This window comes from Bolinopsis microptera, chromosome 11 (genome assembly GCF_026151205.1).
Source record: "Bolinopsis microptera isolate Bmic1 chromosome 11, MBARI_Bmic_1.0, whole genome shotgun sequence".
In the NCBI taxonomy this organism is placed as follows: Eukaryota; Metazoa; Ctenophora; class Tentaculata; order Lobata; family Bolinopsidae; genus Bolinopsis; species Bolinopsis microptera.
This window is the reverse complement of record NC_087082.1, coordinates 11,707,208-11,722,888: the sequence shown is the minus strand read 5'-3', so window position 1 is coordinate 11,722,888 and position 15,681 is coordinate 11,707,208. Positions and strand designations below refer to the sequence as shown.

Genomic DNA, 15,681 nt, shown 5'->3' with positions numbered 1-15,681 from the left:
ATAAAGATTTACAAATCGCTTTTTTGCCACAAAAGGGTGAAAATAAAGATGATCATTATGCTTCTCTTTATTACTAACATAGCTAGGTCTTTCAATTCTCCCTAATACTTCGTTTGAAACATTCCAAAAATGTGAATCATTAGAAATACCCTTAGAAATCATATCTTTCGTAAACCCTTCTAATTTAATCTTAAAACTTAAAAAACAGTCACCGAGTCGAGTTCCTTGCAAATTTTTATTCCTTAATCTAATAAAGATATAATACTGTCGAGAAGCAAGAATAAAATCACATAACATCGAAACTTTATCTTATCTATGACTACTCAAAATCTGTACTGGTCAAAATAACGTGATCTCACATGATTTTGTGATAACGCAGCTAATGTCCTTTTAATTTTCGATCATGAGGGCTACTTGAGAGCGTTTTGCCGGATTTTTGCCGGATTTTTGCCGGATTCTTGAATAACGGAAAATTGTATTGATAAATGTTCTTTAAACTCTTCAAATAGTTAGAGCACTATAATACGGTCAATTTCAGGGAGTATAAAAAAATTTCTTCGTCTGTGAGTGGAGATACAAGGTCAAACACAAGAAAATATCTTCATTTGGCCAGAATTTTTGCCGGATTCTTGAATAACGGAAAATTGTATTGATAAATGTTCTTTAAACTCTTCAAATAGTTAGAGCACTATAATACGGTCAATTTCAGGGAGTATAAAAAAATTTCTTCGTCTGTGAGTGGAGATACAAGGTCAAACACAAGAAAATATCTTCATTTGGCCAGAATTTTTGCCGGATTCTTGAATAACGGAAAATTGTATTGATAAATGTTCTTTAAACTCTTCAAATAGTTAGAGCACTATAATACGGTCAATTTCAGGGAGTATAAAAAAAATTCTTCGTCTGTGAGTGGAGATACAAGGTCAAACACAAGAAAATATCTTCATTTGGCCAGAATTTTTGCCGGATTCTTGAATAACGGAAAATTGTATTGATAAATGTTCTTTAAACTCTTCAAATAGTTAGAGCACTATAATACGGTCAATTTCAGGGAGTATAAAAAAATTTCTTCGTCTGTGAGTGGAGATACAAGGTCAAACACAAGAAAATATCTTCATTTGGCCAGAATTTTTGCCGGATTCTTGAATAACGGAAAATTGTATTGATAAATGTTCTTTAAACTCTTCAAATAGTTAGAGCACTATAATACGGTCAATTTCAGGGAGTATAAAAAAATTTCTTCGTCTGTGAGTGGAGATACAAGGTCAAACACAAGAAAATATCTTCATTTGGCCAGAATTTTTTCCGGATTCTTGAATAACGGAAAATTGTATTGATAAATGTTCTTTAAACTCTTCAAATAGTTAGAGCACTATAATACGGTCAATTTCAGGGAGTATAAAAAAATTTCTTCGTCTGTGAGTGGAGATACAAGGTCAAACACAAGAAAATATCTTCATTTGGCCAGAATTTTTGCCGGATTCTTGAATAACGGAAAATTGTATTGATAAATGTTCTTTAAACTCTTCAAATAATTAGAGCACTATAATACGGTCAATTTCAGGGAGTATAAAAAAATTTCTTCGTCTGTGAGTGGAGATACAAGGTCAAACACAAGAAAATATCTTCATTTGGCCAGAATTTTTGCCGGATTCTTGAATAACGGAAAATTGTATTGATAAATGTTCTTTAAACTCTTCAAATAGTTAGAGCACTATAATACGGTCAATTTCAGGGAGTATAAAAAAATTTCTTCGTCTGTGAGTGGAGATACAAGGTCAAACACAAGAAAATATCTTCATTTGGCCAGAATTTTTGCCGGATTCTTGAATAACGGAAAATTGTATTGATAAATGTTCTTTAAACTCTTCAAATAGTTAGAGCACTATAATACGGTCAATTTCAGGGAGTATAAAAAAAATTCTTCGTCTGTGAGTGGAGATACAAGGTCAAACACAAGAAAATATCTTCATTTGGCCAGAATTTTTGCCGGATTCTTGAATAACGGAAAATTGTATTGATAAATGTTCTTTAAACTCTTCAAATAGTTAGAGCACTATAATACGGTCAATTTCAGGGAGTATAAAAAAATTTCTTCGTCTGTGAGTGGAGATACAAGGTCAAGCACAAGAGAATATCTTTATGCATTTAACAAATTTCCATGTCTGTGATCGGGGATGTGCTGCAAATCACGAAACATTCCCCATTGACTGATGACTCCACGATGGTTTTATAGTTGTATTTATTTCATACTTCCATAGATAGTACAAAATCTAGTCTAATTAATTGAAACACCTTTTTTTGCTGGTACAAACTTTGAACATGATATTAAAAATATAATATATAATATTAAATTATAAAAATTTACATGTAATGTAATACCCCATGAGATCTTCCACATTATCATTCTAGTATTACAGAAGTTAAAGAAAAATCGTACACCCCACTATACTCTCGAAGTCGGAAAAACCGGAACCAACGTAGACCTACAATGATAATTTTCTGTGATCAGTAACTTCACAGATTACTATTTGGATTAAACTAGATTTAAAAGAAGTTAGACGATTACACATTTAACCAATTGGCAAAATAAACGTTTTACAACTTCACATCAACATGAATCCAAGATTCAAAAAACATTGAATTCACTTTGAATAAAGACAAAAAACCGTTCGGACTTACTTACTTCGGTGCAAATTGTGACAGTAAGTTCGAACACTGCGAATCTGTAAGCAGACCGAGTCTTTGTTAAGAGTTTGACAGTGAATTATTTGTCCTGCTAAACGGATTCTGGCAGTGAACTGGTTAAAGGGAGGTCACGTGTCAGAAACGCTGGCCAATTACAGACTATTACGTGGCAGTGCGGAGTGTCACACGACATATGCATGTGCCAGTGTAGATGCAGATGGAGGAGCACGTGACTATAACGTGGTCTCTCATGCACATAGTGCTTCAAGTAAATTAGCTCCACCTCCGTTATGACTGTATTATAGTGCTCTAACTATTTGAAGAGTTTAAAGAACATTTATCAATACAATTTTCCGTTATTCAAGAATCCGGCAAAAATTCTGGCCAAATGAAGATATTTTCTTGTGTTTGACCTTGTATCTCCACTCACAGACGAAGAAATTTTTTTATACTCCCTGAAATTGACCGTATTATAGTGCTCTAACTATTTAAAGAGTTTAAAGAACATTTATCAATACAATTTTCCGTTATTCAAGAATCCGGCAAAAATTCTGGCCAAATGAAGATATTTTCTTGTGTTTGACCTTGTATCTCCACTCTCAGACGAAGAAATTTTTTTATACTCCCTGAAATTGACCGTATTATAGTGCTCTAACTATTTGAAGAGTTTAAAGAACATTTATCAATACAATTTTCCGTTATTCAAGAATCCGGCAAAAATTCTGGCCAAATGAAGATATTTTCTTGTGTTTGACCTTGTATCTCCACTCACAGACGAAAAAATTTTTTTATACTCCCTGAAATTGACCGTATTATAGTGCTCTAACTATTTGAAGAGTTTAAAGAACATTTATCAATACAATTTTCCGTTATTCAAGAATCCGGCAAAAATTCTGGCCAAATGAAGATATTTTCTTGTGTTTGACCTTGTATCTCCACTCACAGACGAAGAAATTTTTTTATACTCCCTGAAATTGACCGTATTATAGTGCTCTAACTATTTAAAGGGTTTAAAGAACATTTATCAATACAATTTTCCGTTATTCAAGAATCCGGCAAAAATTCTGGCCAAATGAAGATATTTTCTTGTGTTTGACCTTGTATCTCCACTCACAGACGAAGAAATTTTTTTATACTCCCTGAAATTGACCGTATTATCGTGCTCTAACTATTTGAAGAGTTTAAAGAACATTTATCAATACAATTTTCCGTTATTCAAGAATCCGGCAAAAATTCTGGCCAAATGAAGATATTTTCTTGTGTTTGACCTTGTATCTCCACTCACAGACGAAGAAATTTTTTTATACTCCCTGAAATTGACCGTATTATAGTGCTCTAACTATTTGAAGAGTTTAAAGAACATTTATCAATACAATTTTCCGTTATTCAAGAATCCGGCAAAAATTCTGGCCAAATGAAGATATTTTCTTGTGTTTGACCTTGTATCTCCACTCACAGACGAAGAAATTTTTTTATACTCCCTGAAATTGACCGTATTATAGTGCTCTAACTATTTGAAGAGTTTAAAGAACATTTATCAATACAATTTTCCGTTATTCAAGAATCCGGCAAAAATTCTGGCCAAATGAAGATATTTTCTTGTGTTTGACCTTGTATCTCCACTCACAGACGAAAAAATTTTTTTATACTCCCTGAAATTGACCGTATTATAGTGGTCTAACTATTTGAAGAGTTTAAAGAACATTTATCAATACAATTTTCCGTTATTCAAGAATCCGGCAAAAATTCTGGCCAAATGAAGATATTTTCTTGTGTTTGACCTTGTATCTCCACTCACAGACGAAGAAATTTTTTTATACTCCCTGAAATTGACCGTATTATAGTGCTCTAACTATTTGAAGAGTTTAAAGAACATTTATCAATACAATTTTCCGTTATTCAAGAATCCGGCAAAAATTCTGGCCAAATGAAGATATTTTCTTGTGTTTGACCTTGTATCTCCACTCACAGACGAAAAAATTTTTTTATACTCCCTGAAATTGACCGTATTATAGTGGTCTAACTATTTGAAGAGTTTAAAGAACATTTATCAATACAATTTTCCGTTATTCAAGAATCCGGCAAAAATTCTGGCCAAATGAAGATATTTTCTTGTGTTTGACCTTGTATCTCCACTCACAGACGAAGAAATTTTTTTATACTCCCTGAAATTGACCGTATTATAGTGCTCTAACTATTTGAAGAGTTTAAAGAAAATCTATCAATACGATTTTCCGTTATTCAAGAATCCGGCAAAAAAATCAGCGCCAAATAACAAAACTTATCCTTGTGTTTCAGGTATTACCTAGTGATCGCTATGTCTATATTACTTCACAGTGGTATATGTGGAAGTTGGTATTTTCCTGTTAATATTTGCCGAGTTTTGCGGACAGTTGGCCATGATTTCAAGTGATATTTTGGAAAAGTTTGGGAAATTTGCAGCGCGATTATCCGGCAAAAATCCGGCAATTCTGGTCTCAAGTACTTCTGTCGATCATTCAGCTGAGTTTACCGTAAAATGAGATTGCACATTACTCATCATCACTTCTGCATTATTTCTCCATACCATTAACATACACAATACACGATATTAGAATTCTCAATTCATGATCGAAAAGATTTTAGTCATCCGAGATAGCATATTTACCATTTTGAGTAAATATCAACAGAAATTATTAAAAATTTTTAAAATTTTTCTTTCCTAGCGCTAGATTCTCAAAATATAACGAAATTCGCGCAGCGCACATCAAATGCAAAACAAATTTAGTTTGCAATATTTTGGATTCCCTAAAAACGGCTAATATAAGGTAATTTAAACATTTTTCCATCTAAAATCCCTATAATTAATTACTTTATTAGTCCATGAATATTATTATTGTTTAAAAGCTTATATTGAAAATTGTATTCACATAGCCATGTGTATACGCATACTGCGTGACGCGCTTGTTTCACAAGTAAGGTCGCGCGCTACTGCAAGCGAGAGGGCTCTGGTTAGCCGTTAGAGCAATGTAAAAAATTGTATACATGATACAGTAGTTTATAAACTTGTAACGCGATGCGTTACTGTGCCGGGCCGCGCACTCAATAATGCTTCTCGCTAGATCGGCGAGATGCGCTACTGTGCCACGCCGGCCCGCGGCCACCGAGCTGCGTTACCTGGGGACCCAAAGCTATTATGTAAATAAACATAGACTGGCGTAATTGAACCCTCTAAAACATAAAACGCGCAAATAGGCGCGTTCATGCGATTTTGCCATCAAATAATCAGATTTTACAATCTAACTCAGCGCGCGGCTCTTGTAGTGCATACTTCACTTCTTTCTTATTGATCTTTTGCGCGGCTGTAATTGGTTATGAACGATCACTTGAATGCGAGTCACGTTCGCTTTAACATCCAATGAGCATTCGCACTTTTTTCAGGGCGATGGAAATCGTAATTCATTCAGCCCGAATAAAAAACGGCGGAATGACAGGCTGAGCGCCGCCCAATAACAAGCTGCGATGATTTGACATCGTCAATTAATCTATAAACCGGTTAAATTATTTATTGGTCACGTATAATATGTGGTTTTAAGAATTTTATGACATTGAAAAAATTTATTTATTGCGAATTTAAAGCATTAATAGTATTTTATGTATTTGTTTTCATTTTTGACGGATGTTACTCGTATAAATTTCTTCAAAGTATTGCGCGCCGCTTTCTTCTCGAAATGTTTCGGCAAGTGCTACGAAGTAGTGCACGCCATACTATACCAGGCTTTAACGGGTGATACTGGTAAAATATCTGAGTCCAACTCGGCGCGCGTCCTGGTAGGTTGTAAACCTACAAGCCATGCTAAACCATTAACAATGGTCGACCTTAAACGTACTATAAAACTGGCACTTAAATTTTTATACAATACGACGTTTTTAAACGTTTATCTGGCCAGATTAATTATAACATAATTAAAGAACTCCCCTGATATCTTTTGATTTTATTGAAACACGGGTACTAACTCTGCTAAACTGAAAAAATTCTGGAACTTAGGTGAATAGGTGTACAACGTGCTAAACCGAAGTTCAGACTGACCAGTGAAAATGGGCGAGCGTACCAAGTATCATTTTAATTAGAAGTTTTAGTCAGTGATTTATTATTGAAGCTTGTAATTACAATAACTAATGCTCCTATCAATACTTTAATTAATTGTTTGTTCCGTTATTCTTTTTCCTTCCTCTTTTCCTTGTCATCCCCTTTAGTTTTAAGATTCTTGCTATAAATGGCTACAGCTAACACTATTAATGCTAAGCACCAAACAACAAGTGGGAGGTGGATCGTTGGTATACCATTCAATCGATTTAACACCGCAATTCCAGTCGCAAGCCTGGGACCACTACTAGCATAGTCACAACATCTACAAAGCTGCCATATAGCCTGACTGACAATTTTCTCGACTGACTGACAATGTTTCTTCTTTTCCCCATTTAGAATACAAAAAACTTTACTAAAAAGCTACTTGACTAACAGAAAGCAGTATGTGATGTATAACGATGTACCATCAGAAACAATGGATGTGGAATTCGGGGTTCCTCAAGGGTCAATTCTAGGGCCATTACTCTTCCTACTGTATATGAACGATATAGTAAACTGTTTTTCAGACAGTGAAGTGAAATTTGTACTTTATGCTGATGACACTAATATCTTCATATCAGGACCGTCTAGAGAAGCAACATACAAAAAAGCCAACTTAGTGCTTAAACATGTCTCGATTTATATGAAATGTAATCTACTTCATATCAACATGTCAAAATGCTGCTACATCCATTTTAAACCTGCCTCTGAATATGATGACACTTGTGCACGGACTAGACCATTTGCTACCCTGCTAGATGAATCTAGATCAATATTCATCAATGGTAAGGTTATCACTAAAGTCAAGGATACCAAATTCTTAGGTGTTGTTATAGATAGTAAGCTAAACTGGTCTGCCCACATGCACTACATCCGTAAAAAACTGAGGTCCATGACTGGTGCAATCTGTAGAATTCGGCACTCGATACCTGCTGAACTATATTTAAAAATATATAATGCTCTATTTGAATCACATCTAAGTTATGGTATAAGTGTTTGGGGAGTTGTCCTCAAAGAACGGTCAAATGATAGTCTTTTTATCACACAGAAGCACTGTATAAGAATCCTTTTTGGTGATCTCGACTCATATCTAGATAAACAATCAACATGTGCAAGAACTAGACCATATGGCATGCAAATACTAGGCCATAAACATTTTGAAAAGGAGCATACGAAACCCATTTTTAATAGGTTAAAAATTCTTACGGCTCAAAACTTGTACAAATATCACTGTATTTTAGAATTCTCTAAGATTATCAAGTACCACTGCCCATACTCCCTTTATGAGGCTATCAACATTTCAAACCGTGCAACGAGTCTAACAGTTATTCTTCTAAATAAATCAAATACCTTTTTGTTTAATGCAGCAAAGCTTTGGAACACTGTTCATAAAAAAATTTTAACTTCAAGCAATTGTCTAGAAACTTCCATTAACTTGATAAAATTGAGAACGAAAGCACTATTAATACAATCACAGGCTGCTGACTTAAAAGAGATTTGGACTCCAAACAATTTTAAGTTACAGTAATTTAATCTAATTGCAGCGGCACATAACATAATTTAAACTATTGCTATCATTATTGTACTACAGACTGAAAATATCTCAGATCTATTTTGGGCGTTTTTAACAACTTGTAGTTGTAATTCTTAAATATTAGATATCCTAATTTATGACTTTTTAATCAGAGTGAATTAATAATTGATATTTGATAATTTATTTATTTATTTGATAGTTTAGTCTGATATTGATATTAATATTGATTATATTGATATTGTTATTATTGAATGAAGCTAACTCCAGACATAAATAATACTACTTCTATTAACAAAGGGACTTGGAGTATAAACGACCAATTTTGCATAATTGTCTTTCCAACCAAGAATTCAGGAGGCAAGGGTGGGTGCGTAAACTTTATGGTCTGCACTCTCAGATCCTGTATCACCCTGGATTCATTTCGACGTATTTTTGGTAAAAGTATACATATACTTTCTGGTCACTCTCTTGCTACTCCAAGTCCCCTAAGATATATGGTCTAAAGTTTGCACTAGTTATATTTATAAAATATGTTTTTGTCTGCTTTAACTGATACTAAATAAAATTGTTGTTTTCTTGAAATTGTTGTTTTCTTGAAAGATTAGTACATTTTAGCTTATGATTAATAATATATTTTTACCTATAGTTTACCTAGATTATACAAAAAGCACATATGCAAAAATCGAGCGTCTTTTCGTTATTTCTTACCTGGGGACCTCAGGCTATTATGTTCATAAATAGAGATTCGGCGCGGTCCAGTAAGTTATTTCACAATATTTCTAAACCTGGCTTCACCTATTCACCTTCGTTCATTCACTTTCAAATCATTTCACTCATGCCAACCCAGCAAACCCTACCGGCTGAGGATGTTATGTCATAATCTTTGCTTACTTACTTACTTACTTACTTTTCCCATGTCTCAATTTTTGCCTTCACCAGTGGTGCATTGAAGTGAAGAGAACTTCCTGGCTAATTAATTTGCTTATTGACAGGATAATTACATGTCATTATGATTCCTGTTGAGTGTTGCCCTAAATTCTTAATTGTTCTAAATCGTTAAATTGTAGACATTTTATGGACTCAAGTTCTTTTTTGCTTTAGAGTATTAACGATTAATTTTGTATGCTAAGTTTTTAGTTAAGGGGATCCATCATAAATGTAATGTGATCTGGTAAGCTTTAAAGGCGAATTTGCACAAATTACACTCTTGCTCTGATTAGATACCTTCTTCTGTTAATCTAAATACAACTCATCGAAGTTAATCTTCAGTTTTCCATTAAGCTTACAATAGACAGTTTTTGGGTTTTCCAAATAGTTTCTGATTATTCTGATTTGCGACAAATGATATTGCACTGTTAGGATAAACGACGTTTCAAAGTAACAACTTCTTATTCATGCTGACAAAATTGGTAAATATGTGAGAAAACTGTCTCATAAAATTTATTAATCAAAAATGGCTAAACGACAACAAATTGTTCAAATACTCGACTAAAATTAGAATCAAAATCTATATATATACACCACTACTCGATCTGCTATTCAATAAACTTAAAACATCCACTAAACAGCAAGTACGTGATTGTGATCGTGTGATGGAATGACATGTACAGTGATAACAGATGATAAGATGTAAGTGATAACAGATGATAAGGTAAAAGATACAATACATGTGAGATGGTGTATACACAATGTGAGTGAAATTATAGTGAGTGGTACCTGATTGTGAGCGAGATGTGAAAAAACATTAAAAATTACTACTGCTAGAAAACTGAAACTGTATGCAATAAAAAGGGAATGAAACTAAAATATCTAAAATTCTTCAGTACTAGCTATGATAAAACGTTTAATAGTATCAAGTTCTTCTCTCTTGTTAATTGTAGGGTTCAGATTAATAATAAACATCGCTTCGAAAATCTTTCTTCTGACAGTATTGGGCTCAATTCTTAAAATATCTACTTCTAAACTGGGATTTAACCCCTCATGACAGCTCGAATAATGTATGGCAAAAGCTTGACTAACATTAGAAGGGGTAGCAGGGTAGGTAGCGTAACGTAAGTGTTCTCCTACATGAGCATGTACTTTCCTACTGGTTTCTCCAACGTACAGCTGGTCACATAATTTACACTTAATCTTATATACAACATTCTTCACTTCACAATCTTTATTACAAACTATCAAAGGACAAATTTTACATGAATTAATACTGCACACACGTTTATCATACGGTCTGTTACTACATAAAATATTTCTCAATTTCGAAGTAGGTTTAAAGTTTACTTTAATAGGTAAATTGTTCTGCTTTACATAATTTCTAATCTTATTGCTAGTACTGTCCGAAATAAAATCTAAATTAAGAACTGTCCTGGAATCATCCTCAACACTCTGACGCCTGTAAGAATTACTACTGTTACAATAACGTCTTGGGTTCTGGTACCCGTTTTTCTGTAATAGATCATCAAGGAGTCTGAGAGAGTGCTCCTTTTCCGCTGGGCCAGATGAGATACGGCAAGCCTCGCTATATAGGTTCTTCACTGTATTAATCTTAACAGACTCAGGATGGCAAGAGTTGTTGTGCAGGGTAATATCCTTTTGTTGCGGCTTGCGGTACAATCTGCTGGTTAATTTACCGTTTGGCTCGATCCGGACCTCAGTGTTCAGGAAGGGGATAAAATCGTCCTGTTGTTCTGGAAAGTCGACCTCCCACTTCAACTTTTTGTCCGGATCTTGGTCTGCAATCTGTTGAACCAGAGCAAGGGCTTCTTCTTTCGTCTCTGCAGTACTGGCAGCATCATCTATGTAGCTTACATTTAGCGAATAACAGGAATGTCCTGTCAACTATCATTTCATTTGCAGTATGACTGGTATGTAATAATTACTCCAAATACATTTTCTTTATAAAGCGAACCTCTTACAGTAGAACCTCTATCAACCAGAATTAGAACCCCGGGGCCGGGGGGAAACATAGGGTCTTCATGGAAATTTGTTTCCCTCTCTAAATCAAATTTTTAGTTGTTTCTGCTAGAAGGGAGCAATATTTATCAGCTATTTTTGATCCTGTCGAAAAATATTGTTACTAGCCAAAGTTATCGCTGTTCTAAAGTCAGTTCTTATGAGTGATTGTGTTGTGCGAGTGATGTTAAATCATGCGTACTGAAAACCGAGTTTGGACAGAATTTTGATATACCTTACAAGACATTTTTATAACGTACGAAATGCGACGGTTTTCCCGAAATTTCGCCATATTTTCGGACCGCCAAAATTTCGGTCGTCGTAATAGAATTCGTCGCATTATTTTTAGCTTATTCCAATAATTGTGGCTTCATCGATTCATTTTGTTCTTGAAAAGTTAGTGATATGATGGTGGGACAAATAAAGACACAATATTCCATGATGAATTTAATGTCAAGTAATACGTTTTAAATTTACAATAAATTACATTTATGTGCTAACATAAACGTCTTATAACTATAAGAGACTAAGTCAAGATAAACAATTTAATACCAAACTCAATAAGTGAAACTGAAAGAGTCGAGCCGGACCCCTTAGAGGAAGATGAAGAAATCGATTTATAAGTTTCATTTTGTTTCAACATGATTTTACCGATTTTTAGAAAAGTTTGAATTTCCTTTAGCTTTGTGTCAGAAAACAAAATGATGAAAAATACCCTTATTTTCTGTAACGTCCGAAATGTGACGGTTTTTGTTCAATTTCGCCATATTTTCGGACCGCCAAAATTTCGGTCGTCGCAAATTGGTCCGCCACAAAAATGTCTTGTAAGGTAGGCTTCTTTTTAAATTTTACGCCTGGAAAAAACGTAATAAAACCAGGTCCAAGATTTTCCACGAAACAACAGTATAGCAGTATAAAGTCGATTTCGAGAAAATTTCCACTAGGACCGCCAGATATCTTAGTTTTAAGATATCAATATTTTAATAATTTGATCTGTGTATATTATTTAATTTGAACTAAATTGTCCAAGTTTGCAAAGCTAAATGCTCACTGACTCTCTTCTTTAGGATAAAAGAACCATAATGAAGCAAAGAAGGCTGATATGGACCACTGTGTTTGGATTGCTCTGGTATTTCTTTAGCTTTACCACCCTTTTCTTGAACAAATACATTTTGTCAGAGAAGAATGTGGATCCACGCTTTCTTGCTGTATCTCAGGTGGGTCTTGCAGTCAAATATTGTTGATTCTTTATATCTGTTCTCTACTAAATGCCTTGCACAGCAGTGTTCGTTTCTTCACCGGCTGTGTACACTGTACAGTGTACACTGCTGAGTGCTGGAGTATATTACATTCACAACACAGTCCACTACTTCTCTACGCTCCATACACTTGGAACAATAGCTAACACGTGGACTACATTGTCCAATAACAAGCTAGCATATCACGTGATGTGACCTTGAATTATGCAATAAAAATGGGTTGAATAAAAGGGCACCACACGTGATAGGCTTGCTCAAACATATTCAAACTTGTGTTAAAGTCTGTGCCCAATATACTAATTAAAACTTGTAACTCACTACATCCCAGATGTTGCTCACTACAACAGTAGGGTTTGTACAGATTGGAATCCCTACATTACTCATGGGTATGCATGATTCTCAAAGATATTCCAGGAAGTTCTTACGGAATATGATTTTTGTTGGATTGATGAGGTAACCAGTTCATCAATCAGTAGCAATTAATTGATCTTATCCATTCATTGATAATCATCCAATATATAACTGTATAATGTCCAGTACTGAAGACTCCTCACTCATGACCTCTCTCTCTCTCTCTCTTAACTATACTTCATGAGGAGGCGTTGTTAAACAGTGACTCACTTGGCTTACTATTTCATTTTAAGGAATTCCGTGTTGGTAGAACGCTCTTCTTATCTAGTACCGTCTTTTATTGAGTGAAAATTAGTGTGCTTTTAATAACGAGCACTTTTTATCGATCATAAAGATTTACGCTTCCCATTTCTCTTTTCTGAACTCTTTAATTTGCCAGGTTTGTGACAGTGATATTAGGACTAGTGAGCCTAAAAGCGGTGGCGGCTTCTTTCGTAGAAACAGTCAAATCTTCAGCACCTCTATTCACAGTTGCAGCATCGTGGATATTGATAGGGGAGAAAACAGGTGTGTGTAATGTAGGAGAGATATTTTTAAACTATTTAAGGTATGTATGTAAGATGTGTTCAGTGATGTTAGTTACCGTATCCAGTGAAACAATCAAACAGCTGGTCTGTAAAAATAGTTAAAATTCAATAGAGACTAACTTTTTTCCCCATTTAAGGCCACAGGGGGGGGGGGGGGGGGGGTCCGAGGTCGATTTTGAGATTTTGAGATATGTTGTAGAGCTCGATCTAAATTTTCAAATGCTTTTGTCCTTACCGAAAACAAAGTTTCCTATTTGAAGATATCGCGCGTTGAATTTTGAGGTTTACCTGTAATTCTATTGTAAATGAAAACTTTAAATGAAATTGTGTTCAAAATCTATTTTCTTTTTCAGTTTATGACTTAGAACCTTGTAACTTGGCAACAATGTTCTTCAAGGTATTTTGAGTTTTTGTTATGTAACGATTTATGATATCTTGCTCCAAAGCTGAGATATGAGGTTAACCATGAGTGCGGGTTACAAAATTTAAAATGGTTAACCTCATAAAAAGAGTTAGGAGCAAAATTACAACAATCGTTACATAACAAACTTTTAAATTTATGTCAGGAACATAAGTTCCAAATTTGAGGTGAAAAGGATAAAAGCTCTAGGAGAAGATAGGTTTTTGAGGTGGTAAATAAACTGTTCAGGAGAGTCAAAAGACTGATTCTGAGAAAATATGTTAACCTAAATTTTTCACATTGGATGGCCAATTGATACCCATTGATAAGTTTGACTTGTGATGAGAGCAACAAAATGTTAAGAACTGGTTATTTGTGAGGTTAACTGATTAAAAAGGCAATAGTTAACCTCAATTTTACGACAAACTAGGCGCTCTGGGGGGCTAAGGGTGGTGTGCAAGCGTCAGATAGTACGTGGTCTGCCAACTGGCAAAAAACGTTTTTTCGACCTCGGACCCCCCCCCCCCCCCCTGTGGCCTTAATTAAGCACTTTGAAAACGAATTGTTGCAACAGCACCCGCCAAGTTACTCCATTAAGTTCTGATATGATTATTGTAGAGTTGTAACTATTACGCAGCACCACGAAATGTGTCCCACATAGTTGATTAAGGCTCACTTTGTTAGTTGTGCAATATTCTGAGCATGTGTGGTCCGAGTGAAATTAAATAATTAATAATCTAACAACTGAGCTCTCATATAATATTAATTAATGTATGTGACTTTTTAAAAGAATCTGACACGCTATTAATCAAATCTGAGATTTTAACTGCAGACATGATGTCTTTATGAATTAATCACTGTCACATGATACAAACACTAAACAGACCTGTGCCACCTCCCCACTGTGCCACCTCCCCACTGTGCCACCTCCCCACTGTGCCACCTCCCCACTGTGCCACCTCCCCACTGTGCCACCTCCCCACTGTGCCATCTCCCCACTGTGCCACCTCCCCACTGTGTCACCTCCCCACTTTGCCACCTCCCCACTGTGCCACCTCCCCACTGTGCCACCTCCCCACTGTGCCACCTCCCCACTGTGCCACCTCCCCACTGTGCCACCTCCCCACTGTGCCACCTCCCCACTGTGCCACCTCCCCACTGTGCCATCTCGCCACTTCTGCCTACGTCTTTAGTATAAGGGTTAATTAATTAACTTATTAACATTAAACATATTTCAGGTTTACTAGTGAACATGTCACTGCTCCCAATTATGAGCGGCTTAGCACTATGCTCAGCTACAGAACTAAGTTTCAATCTAATTGGGTTTTTAGCTGCTTTCTCTAACAACGTTATCGATTGGTAAGTTGGATATTTATAGTTGATAGTTGATATTCAATCAGGGGGGGGGGGGGGGGGGGGGGATCAGGTACTAAGTTCTGTTCGTGAGGTCGACTAACTACTAAGTGTGATTTTGGAATTTTGTCAAAAGACCCACCCACCCCCTTTGCGGTACGAGCTGTTTTTTAGGATAATAATTAAGACACCCACCCCCTTTTGGCGGCTTTTGTGGTACTAACTGCCCAGGTCAAGATTCATGCGAGATTGCGAGTTAGGCTCATTGCACAAAATTTGTAAATAAACACAGAACAAATTTAACAAGAAAATAAATAAGAAACAGAAAAAGTTTATTTTAAAAGTTGAGGGACACAATAATTAGAAACTTAACATGGCGTACAATCACGTGTATTTTATCACTCAAAACCCATTCCCAAAATTGCAATTTGAGGTAAAATGGGTTTTTTGGG

At 35.3% G+C, this 15,681-nt stretch overlaps 1 protein-coding gene across 1 annotated transcript in view; it reads left to right on the top strand.

The window, feature by feature from the left end:
* The window catches only part of LOC134822799 (protein ABHD13-like), a 948,842-nt gene that overhangs the window by 12,689 nt on the left and 920,472 nt on the right, over nt 1–15,681 (top strand). The gene's annotated exons all lie outside the window — the stretch shown is intronic.